General features: G+C 36.2%; 1 long non-coding RNA gene across 1 annotated transcript; it reads left to right on the top strand.

The window, feature by feature from the left end:
* The first annotated feature begins 468 nt into the window (after positions 1-468).
* On the top strand, positions 469-10,152 carry LOC118754140. The gene is made up of 2 exons (XR_004994866.1): positions 469-903; positions 9,594-10,152. It is a non-coding gene; the product is annotated as an uncharacterized LOC118754140 (long non-coding RNA).
* The last annotated feature ends 3,000 nt before the right edge of the window (positions 10,153-13,152 follow it).

Genomic DNA, 13,152 nt, shown 5'->3' with positions numbered 1-13,152 from the left:
TTTCATAAATATCAGTCAACATAAGCAGATGCACACCGACGCGACACATCAGTTGCTACGAATCCGTTCAAACGAGTTGTCGGCGTTTCTCGCAGGTGAGCGGTCTCCCATGCGCACGCTTTTGGTGGATTACGCGACGCGTTTCGACGACTTTGATGACTTCTCATAACTAAATTTGGCATCGACGTTAGTGGAAAGGCTAAGTTGGCCAAGTAATTGTTGCAAAAAAAAAAAACGAAAAACAATATTTAGCTCACGGTCAAGTGGCGAATGATTGTGTTGAGCCGCATTCAACGGATTTAAGTTGGTTTTGACATTTGCCAAAAGTGTTTGTTTGTGATTGTGTGCACATGGTGTACAGTGGATATACAAATATATTCAATACTTAAATAATTGTAATAAAATAGAAAAAATATTTGCTGAAAGTCTTAACTAAACTCAAAACCTTCGCATCAAAAATTAATTTATTTTCTTCCAAAAATTTCGTCATAAATTTTAATTGCTCTTATCTAATCATATCAGTGCGTTTGGGCTAACATTTGCCAGAAAGTGTGTCAATAAATATGTACGTACATATTTAGAAATGCAGACAGATATACGTACATGCAAACGTATTAAATGCAACACAGCTAAAAGTGAATCGCGCAGTTATCAGTAGCGGCCAAAATTTGTCTGTGTATTAGTGAAAGAGTGCTCCGGGGCGTATGAGTGTAGAAATTCTTGCTTATTTGAAAATCAAACATATACTTATATGTACATGGTGTTTATACTATAGCATACATAAATATATCCATAAGTATTTTGAGAAAAAAATCGCATAGAAATTTGACAAATAAATTGAAAGTATTGTGAACCCAATAAATATGTCAACTGCAGCCTAGACCAAAAATTCGCTATCTTCAGGTATGAATGCCATTTAAAATGGTTATGTGTAATAAATAGGTGTATGTGATTTCGTTTTCAATTTGATATGAACAAGACATCTGAATTCGATGTTATCGATTGTCATAAAGCACTTGCACATTCGTCGTACTTGTGAAATTCTAGATAAGTGAACACCTCTTATGTACATACATATGTACATTAGACAGCATCACCAAAAAAAGTTGCGGTTTTTCCGCCAGGATTACAAAATTTATTATATTTTAAGACGTCCACCAAAATATTTCGGAAAAATTTTAAGATTTAAGTGAGCTGGACCGATTTGAAAATACCTCCAAAAATGGAGTTTTTTATGAATAAAAATAGTTTCTTAAAGAACTTTTTGAAAAAAGTCCCTTCAGATGACAAACCAGATTAAGCTTAAAAAATCTGCATAAAAATTTTTAAAAATATTTTCAACGGAATCGTAAGAATGAGATTTTTGATGCGGTTTTTTAACTATTTTCAAAGATTGAATAACTTGGCCAAAACTATTCTGATTTAGACTCATGGGATCTCAGTAGAAAGGTATTTTCACACTGTTTTTATTTAGGTCCAAAAAAAAATCATTTGTGTCCCAATTTTTTTTTCAACCACCAAAACATCTTAATTCAACCTCGATTGACGTTCGTTCATCCTACCTTTCTCTTTCATCCTTTGAATGAGTTTATTAGCAAAGAAATACAAAGGGTGAGAAAATACCTTTCCACCGACACCTCTTAAGTCTAAATCAGAAGAGTTTAGGCTCAGTTATTCAAGTTTTCTTACACCAATCTTTGAAAAAAGTTAAAAAACAGCATCAAAAATCTCATCATTACGATTCCGTTAAAATTTTTTTTAAATTTTTTTTTTAATGTTTTTATGCAAAGTTTTTGAGCTTAAACCGTTTTGACATTTGAGGGGATTTTTTCAAAAAAAATTTTAAGAAACTATTTTTATTCATAAAAAACTCCATTTTTAGAGGTATTTTGAAATTGGTCCAGCTCACTTAAATCTTAATATTTTTTCGAAATATTTTGGTGGACGTCTCAAAATATAATAGATTTTATAACTCCAATGGAAAAATAGTACCGATTTTTTTTTGTATGGGGAGTGATGCAGTCTAATGTACATATATAGCTTCCGGCAACATTAAAAAGCAATTAAAAGATACCGTTCCAGTAAATTTATAGTGAAATTAACTTTACATTACAAATGCTTTTATTTACTCAAAGTGTAATTTAGTGCAAACAGAATATGTACAATGAAACACGAACAACTACAGACACAGTAACAGAAAATACTAATATTTCCAATCCAACACAAATTGTCTTTCAACCCATCTACGCATTTTTGAAATTCCAACGCGCCTTTATACTTACATTGACCGCCCTTGTCCATAAAAAACTTGTATTTTTATTGGAACCTCGTTAAGGTAATTTTCCCTAAGCTTTGTTTAGTTTTGTGCTAGACCCCGAAGCCGGCGCCCTCTCCTCATCACAATACTTACTCTAGGCCTACATCCCTCAAAAACAGCAGCATCGCGTTCGACGGTAGGGAGTGAATTTGCTCAATCTGTGGCCACATCGAGCCTAGATTTCCTTCGCATCAGTGGTGCATCATACTCGATAAGAATATGTTGTGGCGTCTCGCTGGTCGAGTTGCACAGCCGGCATATATCATTTGTCCATATTCCCTGCTGTTAGAAATACCATCTAGCGAAACGTTGGTGTCCTTGTCGTGGGTCTAGATCTTAAGTGGTGACATGGGGGCCCTTAGGGGTTTGCATGTCGGCATGAACTAACAGGGATGCTCCGCATGAGAACCTGTGTAGGACATGTGCTTACGCAGTTTCCGATGTGGAGATTACCGTGCCAACGAGCCCAGGGGGGTTCCGCATTGCGGGGCTACGGGTGTCACAATCCCGGGTACCCTAGTCAAAGGCTACCAATCCTGAGTCGGTCAGAGGCTCAATTGGTAGAAGAGTCTACGACTTTCGGAAGTCATACCTAAGACTTTAAAAGAGGAACCGCGGGCGAACAGATGCCCCTGGAGTGTGTTCGCTGGCTAGATAAGCAAAGCCAGTGAGACGAACAAGGTCGAAAGACAGGCCAGATGCACATGTAAAATCATATAGCTAGGAAGTTCTGCAAGGAGGAATGTGGCTCGTCAAGCTGCTTGAGTAGATGTAGAAAACCTGAAAGGAGCGATTCCATGCCTATTGTACACCCGGGCTGGAATTTATTCCCCAGTAAGGCTAGTAGGACCTGCGAGGGTAGCGAGACGAGCAGAATGAATCAGGTGAGTCAAGTGACTTGAACAAGGGTTAAAAGTCGATTTTCACTCCGGATAGGGACACCGGGGTGAAATGAGATTAGTAAGTCTTGTGAGAGGAGCGAGACGAGCTGAATGATAATGCTGAAAACTGCTGTAACTGTGGAAAATGTGGAGAAAAGGTTGAAAACACGGTGTAAATATTTGAGGTAAACCGTGGATTGGTGAATATGTGATATAAGCAGACCTTCTTAGTTGTACGGTTGAGCATGTGTATTCTGGTATGTTTAGTAGGTTGCGTGACTCGAGCTGGTCAAGCAAGTCTGGCTGGTGAGCACTACTCTAGTCTGTTCACTGAGGTATGGCCCTTCGGGGAGTATCGCGGGGCTGTGGTTTAATACCAAAGGCGGTAGAACTCAAAAAGGGTTCGATGTGGAGTTGCATTGCAACCGGGTGCCGGGACCCAAAGAACGGCAGAGACTTTAGGTAGGTTTCGGCCTCACCAAGGTGGTTAGTGTGTCCTCCCACACTGCCTTTGGAACTGAAATGCTTTCATTTCAGGGCAATGATTAAGGCAAAAATTAATCCGTTGTGCCAAATGCGGGTACTGTGATTAAAGCCTTTTTGCAGGTAATCACGTAAAGCCTATATGCATCTGTTAGAAATACCGTCTTAGTCTTCTATGCCCTGCAAAGATAACTGTTAGTATTCTAGGTTTCTCCTTTGGAAGGTTAATCAAGTTTTGTGATCTCTTATTGTTGTACCCTCCCAGTAGACTATTTGCTTGCCGTAGTGCTACTGAGCCCCGACAGTTGAGATCATTTAGGCTGTTCGTCTTCTTTCTGAGCTCTTCCTTAAGAGTATTAGTACTTACTCCCAGGAACGGCTCGGGTCCAATTTTAGTGATGTCTGCCGTCTCTCTTACGAGGCAGTCCGCCGTCTTATTAAACCCTTTTCCCCTATGGCCGAGTGCCCATTCCAAGTGGATGTTGATTCGCCTACCTTGCGAGTTAAGTTTCTCAATACACTAAGGACTAGTGATGATCAAATTTCTAATATAAAAAGAGAGCCTTAGTCTATGCCTGGCTATCGCTTATGATCCTCTCGTTTCGGTACCCTTTATATGTCCGGAAACATAAAGACGGCGAAAACCTTTCTACGTAAGATCTATGGCCCTGACATAATGTAATAATAATAATATTTTGGCGCTTACACTTTTGCTAAGTGTTTAGCCAAGCTTTTCCTGACATAGTTAAGCGTGTAAAAATACAATGGTGCTCTGGCTTGGACAAGTCGTACGTATGAATGCTGATTCTCCGGTGAAAAGATCCTTCGACTCGAAAGCGAAGACGTCCGTGAACACAATGGAAGGAACAAGTACACAAAGATCAGTGTGAACTCGGGATGAACAACTGGCGCAACTTCGCGAAGGGGAAAGGCATTTAACGAAGTTCTTTGGTCTCGGCCCAAATCCATAAAGCGGTTGTAGTGCCAAATAAGATGAGGAATATTCCAAACCGAGGTACTTGCAAGGCCATGGACTTCGTGGCGGAAAATAGGTCGAGGCCAATCTACATTCACGATATTTTCCAGGCCTCTTACTACCTCCAGAGTACTTCGGCAATGCAACTCTCCACTAAGTTACGATGAAAAAGTTATTTTGTTCCGCGTGCCAAGGTACTCTAGAGTACCTGTCAATAAAATATTTGACCATTTAGCTAGCCGCCGTCAGAAACTGGGTGGATTTTTTGGTCAACAACATTCATGTTTCCTTCAATTGCGGAAGATCTCTCTAGATATTTGCATAAATTTATCATGAGTGTAATCGTCACAGTCCTGAACAAGGAACTCTCCACGAAAAAATTCCTATTTCGAATTATAACAAATCTGAACGTATTGTTTGTCTCGTATTCCGGTATGATGACAATCGTAATATAAAAGAATTGCTATAGAATCGAGTACACATACATTAGAGGCAGGGTATTATAATTCTTTTCGCAACTTTTGCTTTCATTCTTGTAGTTTTCTAAAAAAAATCCACTTCAGTAACCACTGCAGCTGGAAAATACAATTCAATTACTGTGACCTCAAAATCTACCGTGACTTGAATTAAAATGCTTTTGTTTTCATATGTAAAAGTCACAATTTATTCAGACGACTGACGGGTTACGTAATTTGGGATCGATTGTCTACTCATTCACGACCATTACGGTTCGAGCCCGGGCCACTTTGGCTTGTCTGACTCGTTACTTTTCGTGGCCTAAAAAACTGACTATCATCGGCATAAAAGACAAGACCATTTTACCTTCCTCCTTGAAGAGGATGAGACCGCGCTTTTGAGGCTTTTGGCAGCGATGTATTGAGAGAAAAACTAATGGGCTTTTCAATGTTAGTGTAGACTTAAAACAATTATTTAAAAGGAATATGAAAACGGTACAATGGATGGTAATTCGTGATTATGAAAAATAAAATCATATGTGGGTATAAAATCCTACTTTCAACGAATTTGGGGACTTTTTACGATTTGTACATACATTTTTATAAAAAAAATTATTTTCACAAATCATCGCGAAATTTCTATTATTGCTATCGTCGAAAATTCCATTACCGACGAGTAAAAACTGCTTTACGACCGAGTTTAAATGTAAACATCCGGTTAGGTCAGCATAAGTTGACATGATTCCACGTCATCATAAGTCATAACATCATAAGGTGATAATAACCTTCCTAAAGTAGATTCCAATCGGACTTGCTTAACTCTAGGTGCTCCTGAAATCGGGCCGGTAGAACCGAATTAAAAAGGGTCTAGTCCTATTCTACTCTAAGACTTTCACCCAGCATTGACTGAACTACTCAAGTAGCACACTGGTAGATATCTTGGTGTAAATTTACGAATTTCGGTATACATCTGATTAATTGTATCGAAATTCACAAATTTACACCAAGTTATACACCAGTCTGCTACTTGAGTAACTAAACATCCATACAGTTCCCTGCATTATTTGTGTGGCCTGTAACCAACATGGCCCTCATAGGGGTCGGAAGAGGGGTCAGGTATTCCTTGACTATTTTTCAGCGTATAATCAAAGGGCTTTGATTGCTATTTAGCATTCAGAGTTTATATTTTCCTTGTTGAATTGGTGTAAAATTAGTAACCATCCAATTCGCAGTTTCGGTTCTATCTTTCTCCCCATTTCACTTTAATTTTAATTGACATACTACGCCCGGCCCTCCCCAGGAATATGGATGGGATGGTATAATACTATGCTATGAATATGAGCATGTGTACATTAAAAATACGTAAAAAACTTTGCAACTGAAAACAACACGCCAAATAAATTCTCTGAATTTATTTCAAGGAGGCATCAGTCGACTACTGTAGAGGTACAAGGTTTTGGCACGCTTTGGATAGGTTCTAATCCCTATAATTAATAATATTTTGGCGCTAAGACTTTCGCTAAGTATTTGGCTGATCATCTCCTCCAATCGCCAATCCAATCGTCGGCCGCTGTGGTGTAGTGGTAAGCAGTGCGCGCTTTCACTCACCAGCACCTGGGTTCAAGCCCTGGTCAAAGCAACATCGCAAAAAATTTAGAAAAAGGTTTTTCTTAACAGCGGTCGTCCCTCGGCAGGCAATGGCAAACCTCCGAGTGTATTTCTGCCATGAAAAACAGCTTCTCATAAAAATACAATCGCCGTTCGGAGTCGGCGTAAAACTGTAGGTCCCTCCGCTTTGTGTGACAATATCAAGGCGCACGCCACAAGTTGGAGGAGAAGCTCGGCCAAACACTAACATATGTGTAAGCGCCAATCTATTATTATTATTATCTCCTCCAATGTGTGTGTGGAGAGAACTACAATTATACGCCGCATCCAAATGGCAAATGGATTTTATGAGAAACTTTTTCACGGCAGAAATACACTTGCAGGCATGCTATTGTCTGCCGGGTGGTGACCGCTGTTAGAAAAAACATTTTCTAATTTAGATGTTGTCAGGACCAAAGATCGAAGCGTTGACGGAGTGGTAGTACGCACATCTAACCGCTGAGCCACAGCGGCCGTCTATGATAGGTATTAGGAGACAGGCAGGTACTAATTCCTCTCCTCTAGGTTTAGTCAGTATCATTTATAAACGGGTAGGTTCTACCCCTACGCCTTTACACTACTAATAGTTATGTTTGATGGGACGGAGCAAAAGTGCCTATTTGTCGAAAGGAAAATCTTAAAATTTTCGATTCTTACGAAAACATAAACATGGCATATTGGCTTTGTTTCGCATCTGAGCAGGATTGGTTGAATATTTTTTAGTAGATAACCCGAAATAGAGCAGATTTAAGTCGACTCACTGTAAATGCAAAGCTGCTGTATCGGTATTATGTGTATTGGAAATTTGTTTGCCTTTTTATTCACTACAAAAAGTAGGTTTTTCACTTATTAACTTTAAGTGATACGTATGAATGTACTCAATTTATGGCTGGTCCTATTATGTTTTTGCAGTCTCTTTTTTAATTGTATCAATATACTTGTAGTCAATATGTGTTTGTTTATTATTTGTAACAAACCATCCAGTAAAGCAAAAACAGCTATCAATATGTATGTATGTATGTGTGTATTCACAATTTTTTTTATGTACAGCCGATATTGACAAAAAAGTGAATTCAGGCGGGAACTGTTTGCAATATGTGTCGAATTTTATAGCTATTTCATTTTCAACACAATAAATTATTACATAACATTTGGCCGGGTTTACAAATGCAAATATGTATTTTTATGTGTCAGGAAGTGTTGCCAGATTATTTTTCCAAAAACTATAAATTTCCGTAGAAAAATAGCATTCTCGACCAAAAAACTGTAATCTTCAAAAACGAAGAGTTTTTAAAAAGTTAAGTTTTTTTTATTGTACTAAAAGTAAATAACAAAAAAAGATTTATTTTCATGAAATAAAATAATATAAAACGTTTAAATTGTATATTTAGTTGTATTATATTTCATAGGTTACTTTGTTAATTTTCGAGCATTTGATTCGTTACCTCATATTTAGTACCTGAAGTAGGTTTTTAAGAAATCTATGAATAGTTCTTCAAATACCAAAGAGTGCTGGAATTTCTGGTTTATTTTTTGATTTATTCAAATTGGTTAGGGAAAATATTTTTTCCACATTTGCTGTGGCGACTGGAATGCAAAGGACAGCTGAAACCATTTGTTTAAAATTAGGAAACGCTGCTCCTTCATCAGTCCCCTTTAACCTTAAAAATTGATTTACAAAAAAACTGAAAGAGAAATTTTAATTTATTCGTTCAAATCGCCTATTTCTAAAAAAAGGCTATAGTTTTTACTAGGAAGTAGTTTAAACAACAATGAGCTTGTTTTAAACACTGTAATCTGCAGTTAAAACTGTGAATCTGGCAACATTGGCGTCAGGAGCTATTATTCTTCACAATATTAAATTTTCTGATACGCAGAATTTGTTTATTACAAGTAATTTTTATGCATCACATTTGAGAGAGTTTATGCTGAACATATTTGGAATATGAAAATAATTTTCAACTACACCAATGATTGTACAGGAGAATACAATTTATTGACTTTTACTAACATTCTTTATCTTATGTACATTCCATTTTCAAAAATTTGGCGGTTTTATTAGCACACCTTTGTGACTTTACACGGAATTGTACAATTGTCTCCCCATATACGTATGTAAACAAGTAAAAATAGTCCTTGTTTGCTTGGTTGTTCATCTGTTTAATTATCTGGTCGAGACTGAAAGTTTTGGCTGGTTTGTTTTTGGTTGTTTGTGTTTCCCATAGGGTAGGTATATGATGTTTTGTGAAAAATTTTTTGCCATCCCTATTAAAATTTGGTTTGGAGACAAACCGATTTCGGTGTTGTGCCATCTTTTTGCGCTTTTCTAAGAAACTTGAAAATACTAACTGTGGATATTGATCGCCATATTTTATTCATAAAAAGACAACAAAAATAAAGTTGAAAAATTAAGCTCTTTTGCAAATATCTAGGATGTTTTTAAATATAAATACTCATTAATTTGAATTTAGTCTTTCAATTAATCAATGGCTTTTAAGTACCGCGAGACTAGGAAGGAATGTAAGACTGTATTTTCTGAACTCTATGAATTGTGGAATCACCACCATGTTGAAAGCAAGGGTGGTCAAATCGGGGGAACGACTATTTTCGGGTTTCAATCAAACTATGTATGTCTGCTTAAACTTTGTTATTCTCTTTTTGATAAAAAAATATTATTTTTCGTATAAAATTCTACTTACTCTTAATACTCATAATACGCAGAAGGTATTCTGTTTTAGAGGTCCTTTATAGGGTAGTTGCTTTTAATCCGATATATTGCAAATAGTCATAAATCAAAATCAGGTTTTAATCTTTTATTCTTTCTTTCCTTACAGCCATTAATACATTATACACAAAACGAAGACTCCAATGATGAAAATCTGAACATTGAAGATTTTGGTGATGCACTTAATAGGCACTGTCCCAACAATAACAACAACACCCACATCCATCATTTAAGCATCTAGTACTAGCGGCATCAAGACCACTGTCATTCATTTCGGTGATAGTCACTGCGGAAGCGGTGACACAAACTACAACAACATCAACAATATCCATAATAACAACAAAAAAAACTACAACTCTAACAATAGTAACGCTGCCAATACAAAATTCCAACAGATAAAACAACAAAAAAAAAACGTCACAGATTACATCAACAGCAGCCGTATCAACAACAGCAGCAATTGCGGTAATACGAGTTTTTACCAAGCTACAGGCAACACAAGCCAATAGCAAGAGCAATAACAACAGCGCTAACAAAGCCAGTTATATTAGGTTTTGCAGTAACAGTAACAGCAGAAAAATGCGCCGCAATGTAAAATTCATTGTTTTTGTTAGCATCATTTGGATATTCGTCATGGTCTACTACTTCCAGTCCAGCACGGAAAAGGTGAGTCGAGCGAGAAAACAACGATAACGTACATATATCATTTGCATCCTATCGTAAATTAAATTTGTGCACATGGGCAAATCTCCGGAACCGTGTGCTTTTGTGACAATCGCTTTTTATAGAAAAACTTGGGCCATTTTGATAACAAATGCGACAAGTTCTTGTAACTTATTTAATTTTTTTTTTATTTTAACCCTAGAATGGTAAACATAGTCTGTGAGGCGCAACAATTTTTTGTTTTTGCGATATTTCCAGATCGGTCTCTCATATCAAAGCGTGGGTTCGTGCCAACTCAGTTAAGTGTTCTTTCTATAAGCTTGTGTGCAGTACGTGTTTTGTTCAGTTCCATTATGTTGCCAAAATATTCATACGTGTGTCGCCTATGAGGCGATGTTTACCAATTAAGGTATTTTTTTGAATAGGAAACTTTTTAATAACAAAATATTTTCTAAGCCATAGGCATGATATTCTTTTTTAATATGTTAATTTGATCTAAAATATATAGGCTAAAGAAATTTTACAAAAATATCTCGAACGGAAATATTTCTTTTTTTATTTGTTTTCAAACGGTCTCTGTATACCACCCATTAAAATATGTGATCTACTAATATGACTGTAACAAATTTCAGATACCAAAAAAAATATTAGATGTTTTTATTAATTTTTGTTACAAAAGATATTGTAAATACATATTTTCTTTTGTTTGAATACATTTTTTTTTACAAAGGTGAAATGTTCGTTGTTTATAAAGGTACTAAAGGGCTACAAAATATGTTTACCATTCTAGGGTTAATAATGCCATTTTAATTTGTATAAACAATCAAAGTCATTAAAATAACAATTTTGACGTGGCACTTTGGGTACCTTTTGTACTTTTATTGAGTATAACCTTTTCAGCGCAAAACGGAGATATTCGAAAATCATGGCAAATAATAATGGTAAAATTGGAAAATGCATTAGGCGTTGAGAAAAATATGTTTTCCTCATAGGAAAAGTTCTTTTCCATTTTGCACTTTCAGCAGTTCTAAATTGTTGATATATGTACATATGTATGTACATATAAATTACATATTATAGAATAAAATAAGACCTTTTGCAGTTGTGTGCCTTTGAAAATATTGAAAATAAAACAAATATTGTCTGAATAAGTCTTTGCGTGAATGGCTTAAAATATTATCCTTTTTTGATGGAACACTGACAGACTAAAATATAACAGGTTGGCATCAAGCGTGATCGTTAGGTAACATTCTTCATAAAATTCGTTAAAATGCTAGATACATAAAATAATTTTAGTCCAAAAACCGGCCATGAATTTATGTGTGTATATGTGAAGGAATTTCAGATCTTTGTGCAGCGCGATTCAGAAATGTTGTAATATTTGCTCAAAAATGATATTTGCAATGGATCTTAATAAAAAACTAGTTCTTCGTAGAATGTTTTGGAAACTGGGCGTGGTCCGCCCACTTATGTCAAATATTTGTATCTCGAAAACCACTTCACCAATCTTTACCAAATTTGACATACACATTGCGCCTGACCTTCTTAAACACCGTCTTTTTGGAATCGGACAAAAACCACGCCCTCCAGAACTATCGCTAACTTTGAGTTTTCGAAAATTATCGTTTTTTATTTATAACTGTTTAAGCATTTGAGAAAAATGAATCACACCAGAATTTATTGTTTATGTTTTTTTTAGCGTTGAATCCCAAAGTTCGGGAGATTTGCCCATATGTATGTACATTTTTGTCTTCACGTAGGCATGTGGATGTGACATAGCTTTTACATCCATTCTAACGTATAAAGGGACAGATTGGACTTGTTTGGTGGCGTCAATTTGCATTTGTGGCTGCATTGGTGCTCATTCTTCATTAAGCAAACATTTTTTTCTTCGCATATCATCCGTAGTAGGGATGTTGCGAATGTGGAATTTTAGACATCCGCGGATGCGAATGCGGATGTTTAAAAGCTAACATCCGCGGATGCAGATGCGAATGCGGATGTCAAGTATTTTTAAGAAATAATTTAGGTGAGTACATTAGGTGATTTAGGTAAATAAAAAATGGAAAATCTAGTATTTTTTTATGGTTTTTATCATGATACAATAATTTTTAGAAGGTAGTTTCACTTCAAAATTTTTGACATAAACCGTGTCTGTGACAAACACTCAATGTGGCCACTGCTACGATATAGAACTTGGGGATTATCGCTTGTTATTTTAGATATTTTTAAACAGAACATGTAAAGATTTATATGTTTCATAACTGATCACCTAATTTTTAATATAAATATACGTATTTTATACATATATTTTTGCCACTGCTAATCACTTGAATAAAAATCAAATGAAAATATAACAGCATTATTTCTTGTTTATAATGGATTAGATCCATCGCATACCACAGACTTTATCGGCTGCCAATTTAGATGTGCTTGCTAGTCTTTCCATTGCACCACAACTTATTGGTCAGAGCGATTAAGCTGGTGTAGTGTGCGCACCTCCATACATCTTCATGTACATATTTCAAGCGAGCCCTATCATTTAAATAGGCGGCCGATAAAGTCTGTGGTGTGTGGTGGCACTTATAGCTGTGTCCATACATCTATTCCGTGTGTAAGCAGCGGTTAATTTTTTGTGAAGAAAATTATTACAAAATATTCGAAAATTTCTCTACTTATATGTTTGGCTTTTCTTTGTTTTATTTTTCCAACGTCAAACGCTGGATTTTTTTTTGAAAAAGTTGGTACAACAAAAAATACGAAACACGTTTTCTGTCAGATAGCTAACATGGCGGATAAGAAGGAGAAGTGAAACTACCTTCTAAAAATTATTGTATCATGGTTTTTATTTAGTACTTGACTTTCAAAATTTGAATATTGTGTTTAATAAACAGTACTTTTGCTGCCATTTCGGGTTACAGCCTGTTTCTTAAAGGGTCGTTAATAAAACCTGCGCCGTTAAATATGTAACTACTCGATCGAGGCGACAAACTTGAAACTTGACA

Source organism: Rhagoletis pomonella, unplaced genomic scaffold (assembly GCF_013731165.1).
Source record: "Rhagoletis pomonella isolate Grant_MI unplaced genomic scaffold, Rhpom_1.0 Rhpom_scaffold_03439, whole genome shotgun sequence".
In the NCBI taxonomy this organism is placed as follows: Eukaryota; Metazoa; Arthropoda; class Insecta; order Diptera; family Tephritidae; genus Rhagoletis; species Rhagoletis pomonella.
Note: the sequence above shows the minus strand (reverse complement) of the source record. Positions and strands in the feature narration are given on the sequence as shown.